This window comes from Suricata suricatta, chromosome 6 (assembly GCF_006229205.1).
Source record: "Suricata suricatta isolate VVHF042 chromosome 6, meerkat_22Aug2017_6uvM2_HiC, whole genome shotgun sequence".
Taxonomy (NCBI): domain Eukaryota; kingdom Metazoa; phylum Chordata; class Mammalia; order Carnivora; family Herpestidae; genus Suricata; species Suricata suricatta.
The window spans coordinates 121,935,488-121,953,642 of record NC_043705.1 but is presented as its reverse complement, the minus strand read 5'-3'; the positions used below and the strand labels follow the sequence as shown (position 1 = coordinate 121,953,642).

The 18,155-nt window shown below is 45.2% G+C and overlaps 1 pseudogene; it reads left to right on the top strand.

Moving 5' to 3' along the window:
- Positions 1–9,356: 9,356 nt before the first annotated feature.
- On the top strand, positions 9,357–9,434 carry LOC115295005 (annotated as a pseudogene).
- The last annotated feature ends 8,721 nt before the right edge of the window (positions 9,435–18,155 follow it).

The window sequence follows — 18,155 nt, the reverse complement described above, 5'->3', positions numbered from 1 at the left end:
TCACCTTGCCTCAGTCTCCTTATTGTGCAATGAGAATTATGGTATGTCTACCTCCTGGGGTAGTTGGGTACATCGCCTGAGATCTCCAGTGCAAAATCTGTGGCACATGAGGTCTTCACAGTGCCATTCATTAGCATTATTGTTATTATTATCATTATCATTGAAGGAGTGACATGGCAAGCTTTGTGTTCTAGAAAATCTACTGGTTATTCTCCACTTGCCCCACCAAATCCACAGTCTGTTTTTCCCTGCTCATTTCTGTCCTGGGAGGCTAGACCCCAAACACTGCTCCCCCAGGCTCCCTTGCCTGCTGGCTTCTTGCTGATTGAGCCAGTAGTCAGCACAGGCAGGAGTTTCCAGAGCAAGAGAAGAGAGAGGTTGGAGTATTTCTTCCTGCAGACCTTCCTAATACAGGGCAGCTGTTCTGGTCCTGCCTGTGACTCTCCACATCTTGGATGGGCTTTCCTGCAAGCAGAGGCTGAGACAAGACCATGGGTTCCAGAGATTTTTTCCAAAGCTGATTCCAGAACTGAAGGAGCAGGGAGGATTGGACAGGGGAGAGAGAGAAACGAGCTAAGAGTGTGATTGAGATCACAGTTGTGAGTAGCTGGCAGTGGGCCTCTTCGGGGACCTCTGAGAGGTACAGAGTACCTCTGGGGACCTTTTTCAGGGGTGGAGACTTTGGCATTCATCCAGGATCTCCTGTGTGCCCCTGGGCATTGACTCCCCTGTGCTTTCCAGTAGCACTGCAAGCAAGGCGAGCAGGTGCAGTTGCAGAGAAGATCCTTAGAAATAAATCAGAAAGACACTTGCCTCCATTCCAGGGGAGAGCTGTCAGGGTGAGGCCTCAGCTGCAGCTGAAATAGCAGGGAAAGGGGTGTGACAGGGACGCGAGGGCCGCCTCTGTCTGTACCAAACAGGGTTCCTCCACTAAAGCTGGGTCACTCCCTGCTCCACAGCTTCAGGGTCTCCCTTCTTCCTGGCCTTACCCTAAAGGCCTAGAAAAGCTTTCCCTGCATGCTAATCTCCGTGCCCACACCCCTGTGCATGCCCTGGGCCCTGACTCTACTTTTTTTTTTTTTTAATTTACATCCAAGTTGGTTAGCATAGAGTGCAACAATGATTTGAGGAGTGCTGACCCCACTTCTGTAAATACTTCCTCCATGAAAGTCCTTCCATTGGCCCCACTGAGTAGGATTCTGCTTCCTTCTGCCACCCCCACCCCCACCCCGCCCCGAGACAGACAGATTACTCTGGCTGCAAAACTAAGGTTGTCAGCGAAGGGGAGGGTCAGTTAGGTTGTGTTTTTCTGTGGTCCTTGCTGAAGATGATCAAGGTGTGAAACTCAACCAAGACAGAGGGCGAGGGGGTCGAATGGAGTTGACACGCACCTTCCTGTCGGACCTGCTGGAGGCCGGGCTGACCTGAGAGACCAAGCCATGCTGATCAGGCCGTACCCAGGAGCCCCCACCTGGGCTACGGGCACCGAAACACGAGCCGCTTAAAGGCTTTGATGTCAGAGCAGACCTCTAATAGTGGATTTCAGAGATGACAAAAGCAGGGACAGGAAAGTCTTAGGTGTGGCGATAGCATTGTGTTCATCTTTGTATCCTTCTCCTCAAATCCCGACCGCAGTCCCTGACCCTCTGCACCTGCAGGCAGACAGTAGATGTTTGCTGAATAAATCTCCATTTCAAGTGTTGCTGTTGTCCTCATATTTGTCAATAGATATCTTATAATACAAGTTATTTTATGGGCTGAATGTTTGTGTCCCCACCTCCCAAACTTGTATGTTGAAGCCTTAACCCCAGGGTGATGGTGTTTGGAGTCAGGGCCTTTGGGAGGTAATTAGGTTTCGATGAGGTCACAAGGTGGGGCCTTCCTGATGCAATTAATGCCTCTTAAAGGACAAGGAAGAGAGATCAGAGCTCTCCTTCTCTCTTTCTCACTTTCTTTCTCTCTCTCTTAAAGGTGGCTGTCTACAAGCCATGAAGAGGGTCTCACTGAGAGCAGAACCTGCTGGCACTTTGAACTTGGACTTCTAGTCTCCAAAACAGTGACAAATAAATGTCTTTTGTTTCAACCACCCAGTCTGTGGTATTTTGTTACAGCAGTTGATCTAATACAGTAACCAAGGCAAAAATATATGTGCCATTTCATTGGACATAATAGGAAAATAAGACCTTTTTGATGTCTGAGAGTTTGGGATGGTGGTTCCAATGTCTGAGAATGACCAAGCAGGCACCCTGCACACCCACATCTTAAAGGGAGCTGCTGGGCCATCAATGCAGGACACACTGAGCATGTGTCACTCAACAAGCATTTCCATGTTGTAAGAGAGACAATAAAGACTTCTTTCAGAGACTAATGAGCTAATAGAGAGAGAGAGGACTGTTTTTGCTGAAGCTGTGTTATGCCTTACATTTTCCTCCCCCATGCAGGTAGAGAGGAATTCTGCCCGTGTACCTAAATCTGGGCAGGAGGAAGCTCTGGGAGGACCCCTCACACAGCCTGACAGTTGTCCCTTAGTGTTGGAAGGAGATGAGCACTGAAATCCGACTCTTACCTCAAGAATCTCTGGTTGTACGCAGTGTTGTTCCTGCCACTGGGCACAGTAACTGGAGGTGGCTACACGGAGAATATCAGCACTTCCAGAATGATGTGGGTCAAGGACGCATGTGCATTTCCCGTGGGTCATCAATTGAACCTGTGGAGTAGGAAAGGGATGGGGGGCAGTAATAATCCACAAAAGTGGCCCCTGTAGGGAAGGTCTACCCCCAGCATCTGCTGTGTGCCAAGTCAGCAGCCACGGAATGCACAGGTGGTCCCGAGGTCCACCTCAGCCTGGCCGCCCCTTGTACCCACCTTCATCCTGCGACAGCCCGTGCAGAAGGTGCAAGCTGGGGCCGGAAGCTCGGACAGAGGTGGGAGAGAAGAGAAAGATGAAAGCCACCCCTCCCCCCACATACACATGGGCATGCTCCTTCTGTGGCGGCCTTCCCAAACTAAAAGTAGGCCCAGGCTGGGTTTATTGGATTGAATGGTGCCCCCCAAAACATGTCCCTATCCTGACCCCCAAAACCAGTGAAGGTGAACTTATTTAGAGAAAGGGTCTCTGCACAAGTAATTAAAAGTCCTGGGTTAGCTGGGCATGCCTTAATCCAATGGTAAGTGTCTTTATGACAGACACACAGAAGGGAAACAGGGGGGGAGGGGAGAAGACCACGTAAAGATGGAGACAGAGACTAGAGTGAGGCAACCACAAGCCAAGGAGCGTCAGGAGCCACAAAAAGTAGGAAGAGGCAAGGGAAGCTCCTTCTCCAAGAGCCTTTCCACTGACACCTTGATTCCAGACTTCCTGCCTCTGGAATTGTGAGAAAAGAAATTTCTGATGTTAGAAGCCACCAAATTTGTGGTCATTTGCTACAGCAGCCAGGGACATGATACACCAGGAAAACCAGGTGAAATTCAAAGTTTAGATATTACACTGGGTTTCACTAAGGTTTACCTATGATTTTCTGGAAAAGCAGTGGATACTGCCTGACATTTCCACCCCAGGTAGGGAACACACTATTCACGTTTCCCAACTAGGGTAAACGTTTTTCTTGTTCCCTTGCAGTTGTGCCCATTTCATAAGCTGGCTGCATTTACTGAACAGAGTAAGTGCCAGGAGCGTCGGTGCCTCCTTCCCACTGCCCTGCTGCCTCTTTGCTGGTAGTTGTGTCAACAGCCCAGACACTACACCCAGTGCTCACTAGCAAGTGAGCCTGAACTGCAGACAGGAAACGGCTGCGAGCACAGGCTGGGGACCAGTGTGCCTACCCCGGTTCCACCCCACACCAGCTGGGGAACCTCAACTTCTCTGTGCCTCACTTTCCTCATCTGCAACATGAAAATCTAATGGTCCCTACATCATGGAGCTGCAGGCAGCATTCGGTGAACACCACACACGTGGGTTTGTTAGGCAGGTGAGTCTTTGGGTCCTTTCCCTGTCCTTGTCCCCGAGGTCCAAGGGGAATATGAAATGTGCCTCCCTTCAAAAGAAGCTTCGATGACAGGATCTTCCCCTCCGCCACCCCCACTGCCCTGTTCTCATAGCTCTCCTCAGAAAAGTGTTAGAGGGATTTTGTAGTTATTTTCCCATCACTCTGATTAGAGAAAACAAAATCTGTTTCCTCAGAACTAACAAACAGCCACCCTGTGAGGGAAGGAGGGGATATGGAAACACAAAGTCTGCTAACAGAGTCTGAAATCAGCCCTCTAAGTGTGTTGGGTGCTGGGCAGATGCAAAGAAGCATGAGGAACACGTTGGATACTTGGAGTTTACAGATGAGGAGGGGACACAATTGCAACAATGCAGTTAAGAGACCATATAAGGCCACATGCAACTCAGTGCTAAATTGTGTCCGGCCTGGGGGCGCCTGAGAAAGAGGCTCCATGAGGCCTGGAGGGGCCGAAAGGCCACATCCTGGCCATGACGCATCTCACCTAATCAAGGAAACCAAGAGCATCCTGATTAGGTTTCTTCTTTCCCAGAGGATGTTGATCCTGGCCGTGTCGGGTCACTAGATGTGATGCACATCTTTTGGCTGGGGCTTACCGAAATTTCAAAATTCATGACTCGAACCTTGACCAGCTTTGATCATACATGGGTGTTTCCTTCTGATCGTGTCCCTCTGCCCTTGCAGCAACCACCGCTGGCCTGGTGCTCCTTTGAGGTCAGCTTGGATGAAAGATTCCCCTCCCTGCATTCACCTACTTGGCAGGGATCTGCCTGAGCATGCGCAGAGCCGTTCAGAGGGTGAGGGACTGCGGCTCGTCCGGCCAGATGCCCCTCAGGTGTCTGCCTCCTTCCCTGGAGACAGCATGTGCTTCGGAGCATTCATTTAGCCACGGGGACCTCACCATAGGCCAAAAGTGTCGCTCCCAAAGGAAACGGAAGTGTTTTGCATGGCAGCCTGCCACAGCATTGAGCTGCAAGAGGGGAGTGGCTCTCTTTGGCAATACCATCATGGCTGCCCAGCTGCCTCATTCAGGACTATGCACTCATCACTCAACTGCAGGGACTGCTAGCTACTTACAGCTCACGACGGAGGTCTCTTTCAGGAATTGCCTTTTGCCAAAGAATTCAGTCTCTACTCAGGGCACTCTGCATGTGAAGACTGGTCAATATGGGAGACAGAGTGCCTCTTGTTGGGGCAGCTCAGAGCGACCATCCCAGCTTTAGAGCCCCCTTTAGGACCAACCCGGGCCAAGTGCATCAGAGCTCAGCTTCTCCCTTTGCCCAGTCTGGTTCCCCTCACCCCCAGCAGCAGCTTTTCCCAAAGTACTCTGCATGCACATCCATGCATAGTCCAGAGGATCAGGGTCCATTTCTTGGAAACTCCAACCTGCATGCATGTGACCACCTGGAGCCTCTCTAAACCCACTCTGCATCCAGGCTTGACACCAGTGAGGATGAGGAAGTGACCTCCAAGTGGCATCAGGACTTTTTTCTACTTCTGTGTGCACAAGACCTTGGCAGGGCCGATTCAGGGCTGGGACAGCCCAGGGCAGGGTTGCTTTTATCGATCACTGCCAAGGCTGTCATGTTGGACATCACCCTGTCTCTTAATGCTTAAGCACCTTTCTTTATGACAGCCCGAACCTTTTCGGGGGCAGCTCCCAAATCCCCAACACAGGTCTACAGAGCTCAGGAGTCCAACTCTCTCTGGTGTCTGAAACAAAGTGCCGAGATCTGCAAAGTCTGAAGTCCCCCACGTGTTCAGAGAGCCAGGCCTGCATTCTCAAAGCATCAGGACATCGCTCTAGCACTGCACTGCAGCCACACGCCAGCCCCATATCAGCTTCTCGGTGGCCACGAGAGCCCAGGCATGTCACCGCCCTCACCAAGCCTTAGTTTTCTCATTTGTGAAACAGTGCTCATGAAGAGCACTCTCTGTGTAAGCACCTTTCAGAATCCTCTAGTTCAATGCCTACTGAGAGCAGGAATTCTTCCTTGAACTACATGCTTGACCACTCCTGGCACCCCACCATCTCGTAAGGCCTCTCAATGTATTGTTGACTGCTCTAGTTCTTAGAAAGTTCTTTCTTATAACAAATTAGAATTATAACCCCTGGACCTAGTTCTGACTTAGGCACTTTAGAAAATACTTTTGACCTTTGTTCTATATGAAAAATTCTCAAATATCACCCTCCCCCCCTTTCCTTATAAACTCCCAAACACCAAGTTTCTCTTTTCAGGCTAAACTTTTCTGGTCCCTTTTTCTCATAAATTCCAGATTCCCCATCATCCTGGTTATTTCCCTCCAGGAAACTTTCAGTTTCCTCTTTGAATGTAGAGCCTAGAATGGAATCCAATATCCAAGATGCTATCTGGATAATAGTTCCATTCATACACTTAAAATAATATTCAACTTACAGCAATTTAATTGACATCTATCATTTCAAGATGTTTGCTATGTGAAATAAACCATGTTACCCCAAACTGAGTGATTTTTTTAGACTCCTAGGGTTTGAATGGGTGAGCATGCTTCTGGCTGCAGTGATAGAGTGCCCAATGAACAGTGGCTTAAAAAATAAAAATCTTTAATTACTTCACAAAATGAGATGTCTGCTCAGAGATTGGTGATTCTTGTTTGATGAGAGGCTCAACAACGTCCATCACAGACACAGGCTTTGATCAGCATAGTAGTGAGACCACCGTTGCCCTTCTAAGTCTCATATTCTTGCATAATCACATTAAAGGCAACAGAAAGAGTCGGGCCTCCTTACCCTCCCCCCTTTTTATCAGGGAGCAAAATCCTTCTCAGAAATTACCCACCTTATTTCCCCACTTGTCTTATTGGCCATAACTTGCCATATGCCTGATCTTAAACTGATCACAGGTAAAGGGAATTAGGAACCCATATTTAACTAATACCAATCAAGGTATATCCTCCTCCTATCACCCTACCCCCTGAGTTGGGGGATGGGCCTTTCTTCCCAGAATGTGCTACCTAAGGAAGAAGTGTAGACACTCAGAAGCATCCGCGATGCCATGGTATCCTAGGATACAAAATCACTTTAAAGTTAGTGTTACCACACCGCCTTTGCAATGATCAAAGTTTCAATGCTTTACTTGAATAAATAGGGACACTCTTTTCCAAGAAACTATTAGACAGTTTATTCTTCAAGTTATTCTTTATGATTTAATTCTAAAGTTTTCTCTGTTTTGCTTGGGTCATCCAGAATAAGTGGACTTTCTTTTCCAAAAAGTGACCATTCCAATGGTTAAAAACTTTTCCCTCCCAAGTTAAATACACTCAATCCTTTCTCCAGTCATCATTTGGTTTTGAAAACATGCACGATACTATCCATTCTTCTACAAATGCTCTCCAATTTTTCTGCTTGGTGCTCACTTCATTCATGCTTCCAGCATGACTTAACCAGGGTAGTATAGAACCAAACTATTGCTTCCCTTGTTTTAACTTAAGTTAATCTAGTTCTAGTTATAACAGTAATTTATGTACTGTAAAAGTAATTTAACAATTCTGGTTGTTAAGATGACACTATCCTCTCTGAAGTATCTTCTTCCCTAATCTACCCTGAATCGACCCATATCTTCCCTTTATTTCTCAACTTCACACCAATATCATTCCTCTTCAAAGACAGCTCCCAAAGCCACCATAAAATCCCATATGTGTTTCCAGAAACAGTGTTAGCCCCAGATTGGGGAACATTCTCCAAAATCGGTGGATTTCTACCCTCAGTTAATTTGTTCTCCCTTTGGCAATTTTGGAATTACCTTCCCTGTTTTAGATTCTATTTTTCATTAATGCAGCCCAAGATCATGTTGGTTTTTTAGGCACCACATGTTTTAAGATCTCCCTCATTGCATTTTCTTGATTCAGTGTGAGCTAATTATTGATCACCAGTACTCTATGTGTGGCTATTCAGCAAAATCTCCTCCTTCCTGTAGAGTTTGCTCAGTTGGCTCTGTGGGCCAACTATGGGAACTTTATTTATAACTATAACATTTCTTCCTCTTGGATTTGACCCATTGTCAAACAAAAAGGTCCTTGGATACTGATTCTGTCACCCAATGATTTTCAGTATCTCTCTCTTAAAATCTAGAAACTGCTATGAAGAATGTTCTGTAAATGTCAGACAGTAATATGTGAGTCATGTCTGCTGCCAGGAATTTCAGACAATTTCACACTACATTTGTAGCTAAGCCTTTCAAACTCATGACCAAAGAGGGCTGCTTTTTCTGCAGCTTCTTCTCCACTTTGTATGTGTTGTGTGAAACTGGCCTTAAAGATCATGAGTCTTCCAGGAATTTGGAAAAGAGAAAATGACCATGATTCCAGTGTCCAGGTGTTTGGCTTGTGCACTGTTGCCTACTTGTCTTCTGTGTGCTTCCCTTGGTGAAGGCTTTGTTTCCAGGGGCCTTTCCATCAGCCCAGCTACAGTCCAAGTGCCCTTCTCCAGCTCCTTTCTGTGGTTTTCAATTTCCTGTTCTCCCAGATCCCAAGACTCTGTAGTAGGCTTAATTGTGGTCCCCCAAAATATTGGGTCCTAATCTCTGGAACCTGTGAATGTTAACATACATGCAAGAAAAAAAATTTTTGCAGATATGATTAAGTTCAGGAGGTGCTTATGGAAATATGATTCCAGATTATCTAGGTGGGCTTGTAATGCAATCACAAGTATCCATCTACAAAGGAGACAGAGGAAGATCTTACTACACACACACAGAAGAGAAGGCAATGTGACCACAGAGGCAGAGACGGGAGTGCTGTGACCACAAGACAGGGATGCTGGTAGCCATCCAAGGCATAACAGATGAGGAACAGATTCCCTGTGAGAGCTTGTAGATCCTGCCAATACCTTGATTCCAACCCAGGGAAATTGATTTCAGACTTCAGACCTCAAGAGCAATGAAAGAATTAATTTCTGTCATGTAATCTAAGTGTGAGTTAATTTGTTAGAGTAACTATAGGACACTAGTACAGACCTGAAGGGCCCCTCTAGGAAATGCTCAAGTTCTGATCCTTTCTCCCCACTGCAGGTCTGTCAGAGCTCCTCCTGAAGCCCCAATGTCCTAGGTTGCTTTTTTGTTTATTTTTTTAAAATTTTTTTGAGAGAGAGAGAGAGAGAGAGAGAGACAGTGGGGAAGAACAGAGAGAGAGAGAGGAGGAGGAGATAGAGAGAATACCAAGAAGGCTCCACGCTGTCAGCTTGAAACATGATGCAGGGCTCCTACTCACAAATTGTGAGATCACCTGAGGCAAATTCAGACACTTAACCAACAGAACAATCCTGGCGCCCCCTAGGTTGCTTTATATTTGGTTTTGTTTTTATTATCCCCATCTATCGCTTCTCAGCCTTTTGGCTAAGATCAAGTGTGGTATTATCCCCATCTTTTTCTAATTTTTTAATGTTTACTTATTTTTGAGAGAAAGAGAGAGAGGGAGAATGAGCAGGAAAGAGGTAGAGAGAAAGGGAGGACAAGCTGGCCCTAGGCTCTGAGCTGTCCATGCAGAGCCCAATGCGAGGCTCGAACCCACAAACCATGAGATCATGGCCTGGGCTAAAGTTGGTTGCCCAACCAACTGAGCCACCCAGGTGCCCCTCTCCATCTCTCCATGTTTATATATATATATATATATATATACACACACACATACATACACACATACACATAAATACTTCCCATGCTCATCAAGTTACCAGCCCACGACTTCTCTGCTCCATCACTGCTTTATAGAGAAGAGCAGAGCTGCGAGATATGAGCTCCATCATCTAGCTCCCTTTCCACCTTTTGTTCTGATTAGTACGATGAGCTGTACCTGGAAGAGAACTGTTCATGGCACAAACCCAGGGGGAGCTGCTCACATTGCAGCCTATGTGAATAGTGTCCTTTGCGGCCTGCCTGGAAGACCACATGTGTGCATGCGAGTGTGCACACCTACCCACCCACACTCACATCCACATCCACACACACCCCCTGCAACACACACACACTCCTCTATTCTACCTGTTGGAATTCTAGCTTACATACTGACTTTATACTCTTGATCACTCTGGCCAGAAGTTCTTTTTCGTCTCTTTCTCATTCTTTTGTCTTTTTGAAGCCATGAAACTCCTTGTTTGTTCTCTTATTAAGGCATTCTTATTACAGTTAGCCTGGTTTTTGCCTCTCAGGATTATAAGCTCCTAGCTCCCTTGAGCCTTTGTGTCCCCAGTAAACCTTTCCCATAGCTGGCCCTCAGTAGAGGTGAGACCTGGGTGTCAGTAGCTTGATGGTGGTCCTTCAAGACCCCTAGCTTTCCTGGCTTTGTCACCCTTTAGGATTTATTCAAGATGGACCTAAACTCTAATCTCACAAACAGCGGGAAGGGATGTGGGAAAGTGAGAGGTAGGAAAGGCTGATTGTTCTTGGTTGCTCTGAATTCCACTCCCTCTCCTGTGTTTCCCCTCCAGTGCATCTCTTTTCTATAAAAAGAGATCTCCCATTGTGCCTCTGAGGCACAATGTCCTTTTCCACAAAGGAGAATTAGTACAAAGTTGTGTGTTCAGAAAACTTTTTCTGAAGGTTTGAAGGGAAAGGGAGTGGGTAGTTACATCATAGTCTCACACTGCCCAACATAAAATTGAATAAATACCAGCCATGCCTCTTCTTTAAAAACCCTGTCAAGTCCACCAACCAAGGATTTCTGCAGAGTGGCCTCTCTGGGTACTGTCTGGGCCTCTCCTGTTTCCCTGCCCCTCAGCATCTCTAGGTGAAATTTCTTATTCTCAGTCATGCCAAGAAATTGAGCAACTTCCAGTCTCTTCCTAAGCCTAGCCTCCAGCACGTAACTTTGCCAACAGTCAGTTGAACAGGCTATTGGATCCAGGACTCCACCCCTAAGCATCAGAGCAGACGTTTGAAATTATAGTTTTGTCTTTTTTTCATAGACCACTTCAAATTCTTGGGCTGGGATGACCTCTCTCCAACCATCCTGCCCCCAACAAAAAGACAGAAGGAAGCACGTGTTTATGTTTCACAGCATTATTGGTTGATTAATGATAATGAGCTGTTCAAGCAGTCGGCCTTTTGGGACTAGTTTTGCTTTACTGAGAGATAATGGCCCACAAGACAATCTCACTGTTCCTTAATCTGAGTGAGCTGTTTTTCTTTGAAGTTTAATCAGAGAAAAAGGGAAGGAACAAATATAAAACAAAGACCCTCCCCCGCCACACACACACACACAAAGCCTTGATAGTTGGGTTTTTGAGTCATCTGCGCAACACTTTCCTTCACTTCATGGGAAAGCAGAGAAAGAGAAAGAAAGTGCATTGGCTTCCTAGGGCCTCTGAAACAAAGCGTCACAGACTGGGTGGCATAAAACAGTAGAAATGTATTTGTCCAGTTCTGCTGGCCGGAAGTCCAAAATCACAATGTTAGTAAGTTAGCCTTGGTACCTTCTGGAGGCTCTGAGAGTGAAGTCGTTCTAGGTGCTGGTTTGCTGGCAATCCTCGGCATACCTGGGACATACATCCTATTTCCATTCTGAGGTTCTGGGTGTGTGAATTTGTGGTGGATGGGCCACTGTCAGCCCAGTACAGAAGGGAATGGGCTGTAGGCATGATTGGGGACTGCGGAAGCTCTCTTCATTCCCACCTGCAGGGCTTACCTTGAACATGTATTTAGAAAGCAGGGTGGTTTAGACTCCTACTCTCAGTAATAGCATCCTCATGCTCATGTGAGCCCAGCCTCTCACATTGTGATTTTCTTCCCTCTCCTTACCTCTGACTCCTCACCTTTAAAATGGGGGTAATACGGGTGCCTGAGTGGCTCAGTCAGGTAAGCTTCTGACTTCAGCTCAGGTCATGATCTCACAGTCTGTGGGTTCGAGCCCCACATTGGGCTGTGTGCTGCCAGCTCAGAGCCTGGAACCTGTTTCAGACTCTGTGTCTCCCTCTCTCTCTGCCCCTTTCCCAGTTGCACTCTGTCTGTCAGCCTGTCTCTCTCTCTCAAAAATAAATTTTAAAAAACATTTTAAAAAGACTCAAAAAAATAAAAAATAAAATGGGGGTAATAGTAGTCCTTACTTCAAAGGTTTGTTGTGAAGATCACATTTAATAATCAATGTGGATTGCTTGCAACAGTTCTTGGCACAGGGTTGTGCTCAATAAACGTTACCAGCTGCCTGTATTTTCTGAATGCTTTTTGCTTATAGGGGCCACTAGATGCACTAGGGACAAAAAATGACCCAGGCAAAGCTTCTGCCCCAAAGGTACTTGCCAACTTATAGCACAGACTTTAACAAGATAAATAGCCATACAAATTCGTATACGCTAATGTGAGTGGTGAGGGGGTCAGCTGGCAACTGAGAAGGAAGACAGTTGTAGCATGACCCCTTGGGAGACAGAATTCACTGAAGCTTTTTCTATAAGGGGCAATGCTCTTCATGGCTCACAGGGATCCTTGAACAATATAGGGCATTTGTGCAGAGCACCGCAATCTGACCGGCACTTCCTCATAGATGCCTTGAGCAATCCTCTCAATGACCTTGTGAAACAGGCAATGCCAATTTCATTTTACAACTGGAGAAAACCGTGAGTCAAAGAGGTTAATCAGTGATTTCTCCAAGGTCATGGAGCAGTGCTCTTTGCCCGATGCAGCAAATGACAAGTGGTCACACTCTGGGTCAGTTGACCAGTTGTCCAACTCCATTAAAGGAGGAGATGTTACAGGCTCCAGGACCACTGCATCTCCTGATGACAATATGACAACGATGATAAAGATGATGTGGTGCCTTGATTTATGCCTCTGGATTTCAAAAGTGGTTTGGGAATTGCTGAGAAAACTAAAAACTAGGTTTCAAACTGAACTTGGCTCCTCATCTGTCATTTGATAAAAAGTGGCTGTTTTGTTAGATAGACACTTTAATGCTGAGTGCATCCTGGCATCGGGAAAGGAGACTGTTAATCACTCTCCCTGACTTTGCATCATGGGCTTTGCTTGAAAAATCAAATGCAAATGATTTTGAACATCAGCTTGTCTTCCCAGGACACTCTTCCTTCAGATTTGAGGAATGTCTTAAAATTTTAACTTAAACTTCTTTATATTCAGGCTTTCTAATTGCTCATGATCTGTAAATAAGCTTTTATTTTTCCCCTTTTTGAATTTAAATTGTAGTTAACATACAGTGCAACATCATTTTCAGAAGCAGAATTCAGTGACTCATCACTACATGCAATACCCAGTGCTCATCACAAGTGCCCTCCTTAGTGCCCATCATCCATCTGTCCCAACCCCCACCCACACTACCCTCCAACCACCCACAGTTCATTCTCTATTACTCAGAGTCTCTTGTTGGGAGATTGCCTGGATTATCTGAAAAGTCATTAATGCAATCACAAATATCCTTTGGAGACAGAGGCAGAAGATTAGACAAACATAGAAAGGCAATGTGACCACAGAGAAAGTTTGGAGGGAGGTGACCACAGTCACTGGACGCTGGAAGGAAGGGACAGATTCTCCTCAGGAGCTGCCCTGGAGGGAGTGTGGCCAGGCTGACACTTTGCCTGGTTAGCGTAGTGTTAGTAGAAGCAGGCGTTGGAAACTTACATACCTTTTGGAATGAATCACTGAAAGACACTGAAAGACAAAGAGATGAGTGTGCGTCTAATCTTCATTATGGGGTTTATTTGTTTGTTTGTTTGTTTTTGCTCTCCTGAAGACTTAAAGTTTTATACTCCAAGCTAGCCTACTTTGGGTCAATCCCTGGGTCTACCATTTTCTAGAATATTTAACTTATTCTTAAAATTACCTAATTCCTCACAGTAAGACATACTAAGCCCTAATCAATCCTAGGTAGCACAATTCAGAAAATAATTTATGGAAACTCAGATAAATAAACTTTTAAAAGTATGAGGGACACTGCTTTTTGTTTTTAAAAAGGAAGGTTGAAGGGGCACTCAGGTGGCTGCATCTGTTAAGGGTCGGTCTCTGGATTCCAGTTCAGCTTATGATGACAAGGTCATGAGATTGAACCCCATGTCAGGCCCCGATGGAGTGTGCAGCTTGCTTGGGTTTCTCTCTTCCTCTCCCTTTGATCCTCCTCCACTCACACACAGTGCCCCCACCTCAAAAAAAAAAGAAGGGTTGTCATGTAAATATAAGAATCCCTCCATAATATACTAAGCCTATCCACATAGATTTAAGTTCCACCTCCTTTACTTTGGCAATTATATTTATTTTCCTTCATAAAATATGAGTAATAATATCCACTTCTTAGATGTTAAGTAATGGATTCAATAACGCAATATGTAAAGACAGCAGTGCTTGATTTTTTCTTATTTGTGGACAGTCAAATGTTAGATTCTGTGATAGGTCATGGGATCAGTGGCTGTGGTACACCATTTATCAAATTCATATCAAACCACAAAAGACCCCAAAGAGGCAAAGCAATCCTGAGAAAGAGGAACAAAGCTGGAGGTATCACACTTCCTTTTTTCAAGCTATGTTTCAAAGCCATAATAATCAAAACAGTCTAGTACTGACATAAAAACAAGCAAATAGACCCATGGAACAGAATCAAAAGCCCAGAAATCATTCTCACTTATATGGTCAACTAATATCCGACAAAGGAGCCAAAAAACTCAAAGGAGAAAAGACATTCTCTTCAATAAATGGTGCTGGGAAAATTGGATAATTGCACACAAAAGAATGAAACCAGACTCTTGTCTTACACCACTCACAAATAATTTGAAATGGATAAGTACCTTAAAGGTAAGAACCAAAACCATAAAACTCCTAGAAGGAAGTTTTTCCAGGAAGAAACCTTCCTTGACACTGGTGTTGGCAATGATATTTTGGATACAACACCGAAAGCACAAGCAACAAAAGCACAAATTGACACATGGACCACATTGAACTAAAAAGCTTCTGCAGAGCAGCAGAAACAATCAACAAAATGATAAGGCAACCTACAGAATGGGAAAAAATATTTGCAAGCACCTCACTGACAAGAGGTTAATATCCAAAAGATATTAAGGAACTCATATACCTCAAAAGGTTCTCAACAGGAGTTTTCTTAAAAGGGGGCAATGGTCTCCTCTCTTTGCTCCCTTCACTTCCACAAGCACAGTCAGCAGGAGCAAGTTGCCTTGACAACTTTGGAACAATGGCTGTCACCATCAAGACTTAATGCAACCAACAGAACTCCACCTGGCTCCGCTCTCTTCCCTGGGACCATTTATAGGTGTGTGGGGTCAGGTGGTTTGCAGAGCTGACCTGAGGAATTACTTGCTTAGAGAATTAGAAGAACCCAAAACAGGGGAGCAAAAACAGAGTGTGAGAAGAAACTTCCCCAATGGGAGCCTTTTGCCCTCTGTGGTAGTTTGGCTCCACCTCCCTCCACATCCACAGGAAAGCCATGTCCTGATGAAACACTTTCGGAAGGCTGCCAGCATCCAAACATCCGTCTCCAAGGCAGCAAGAGATGAGCTCAAAGCGAACCACTTAACGACAGACAGGCTCTTCTGAATGCCACACAGATGCACCAACGACCCTCATTCCCCTTCTTTGGCAGCTTCTTAATTAACAACCCTTTGAGTGAATTCAGTTGTGTGCAAGTCGTGCGCCATGGGCACATTTTAATGAATTTTAAATAATGATTTTTATAAAGCAAACGTGAGAAATTAAATGAGAAACCTCTGCCCAAGCTTTTCATTTATGGCAATCAGCAAACATCAGCCAAGCCACTTGTGTGATTTACACGGTCTAAGGACCTGATCTTCCTTTTCCCCACTGGGTTTGTCCAGATAATTGGAACCTCTACAGGGAAGTGTTTTATTGAGAGACGAATAGAACCACAGTGTTCCACAGAGATAATTCAGCATTTTTATGCAGTTAGATGGAGAAAAATTACAACTTTATTTTCATTAGCCTCAAATGGAGGCATTTCCTTTCATTGTAAAGATTGGCAAACGATGAGACTCAAAGTAATCCCTAGGACTGTTTTTTACCGGTTAAATCAAAGATATTTTCATAACAAAAGATAGTTGCTGTTGATATCTTGAAATAGCATTTACTAACATCACTACTTCTAAAATAAGATAATTAATAGCCCCACCACTAGATCTTATTTAATGCATTGGCAGAGAAACACCGATGTTATTATATCACAAATTTGTTTTTTAAGCATTTAGGTAACTATTTCGATATAATTGTGGTCTGCTTTGTAATCCTATGAATTTTATTTCATGCATTTAAGCATCTTATTCTGAGGTGCCTGGGTAGCCCAGTCAGTTAAGTGCCCAACTTTTGGTTTCGGCTCAGGTCATGATCTCAGGGTCGTGGTATCAAGCCCCACATCGGGTTCTATGTAGTCATCCCAGAGCCTGCTTGGGATTCCAAGTCTCCCTCTCTGTCTACCCCTCCCTGGCTCATGCTCACAATCCCTTTCTCTCTCTCTCTCTCTCTCTCTCTCTCTCTCTCTCTCTCTCAAAATAAGTAAATAAACATTGAAACAAAAGGAATCATATTCTGACAAAAGGACAAATAGGCTTCGCCTGACTGCCCACAGGGTCCGTGGCACAGATATATTTAAAGACCTCATAAGAGGGCCTCATCCCGGTCCTCCTGCCCATCAATGGCACACCTGTCTTCTTTCATCCTTGTCTGCCTTGTCCCACCCCAGACACTCCCCTGATTAAGGTAACCCTTTTCTGAAAACCGTTCCTAAAACATAAACTAAAAGTATAGGCATATAGGCATTGCTTGATTAAGCCTGTAAAATGTGGTCCCAAACGGGATTAAGGGAACGTTCATCTGGAGCTCTCAAGTACCCAAAATGCTTTCTAAGTGAGAAAGAATGAGGCTGTGTGGGCGGAACAGAAGGCAGTGGGTTCATCCGAGGGCGGACGCCAGCCCTCTTCCATACGCTCTTGCGGTCAGGCCCCCACTCGGCTGAGAGGCCTGTGTCTACTTAAGCCAGCCGCAGAGTTCCTCATAAGTCCCACGCCTTAACTGCCCTGCAGATGCACCATCCTGAGATCAAGCCCTTGTGGGAGGCCTTTGGATTCATTTTCAGCATGAGTGCCCTGGACCACTGATCTCATGCACAGCACCTTACCAGATTAAAAGAGCTAATGCACAGAAATGCATTGCCTTTATGGTCAAAAGGTGGCTGACTCATCAGAAAGGTGTTCCTGGCTCATAAGGCCATAATTCTTTAAGAGGTTCCTTGGCATTAAAATTAAGTTCTTAGATCTTGTTTCCCTACTTGCCTTTCTTTTTTCTCCTCTCTCCCCCTTCCCCTGCCCCTTCCCCTGGCTCTCTTCAAGGTTGCAATCTGGGGACTTTGCTGAAAGGGTTGCCTTCACTGGGCTTTGTTCTTTGTTTCATAAAATAAATGAGTTTTCAGAGGATGCCTAGGCATCATTTCATCATTGATGAAACAGAAGCAAGTAGACGAAAAGCCCAGGGATGTAAAATGCAATAGAAGCACTTGTGGGCTTCGGGGCTTTGGGGCTTTGGGGCTTTGGGGCTTTGGGGCAGGTAGGGCTGGAGACCAGCCCACTTAACCATTTATGAGAGGGAGGTCTGGCATCTTGGGACCCTTATGTTTCCCCAGAGTGGAGGAACAGAAAGGAGCTGTTGCCTGAACACCGTATTTTATTTCATCTCCCACTGTAAGTACAGGACAAGACCTTGCAGAGATAGGCAGACGAAGCCATAGACTATTTTATGGTTGTACAAGGAGCAGCAAGAACGTTGATCAGAGTTTTGGGAACGAGCTCCCTTTTTTGGACCTACACCCTGGGAGGCCTCAGCGAATCTCAGTCTCATTTACAAGAAAAGGAGAATATCCACTATTCTGATGATACTATGAAGAAATAATGGAAGTAAGAAAAGAAAGTGTGTAGAGAAGTAGAATTTTTCTGCTCAAGTAGACTGCACTTTTACATATATTTTAAAAAACACAATCTTTATGTTTGGCAAACTCATTCTAAAAACCAGGTGTCTCCAAGATTTTTAGATGACTCACCTGCAGCAGCTAAAGTTGCTATGTTTCCAGTGTGTAAAGTACTGGGTGAAGTTTACCCTGAATTTTAGAGTCTAGCCAATGGGGACCAAAATGTAAAGTATGTCAGAGTCAGATGATTTTAAAACT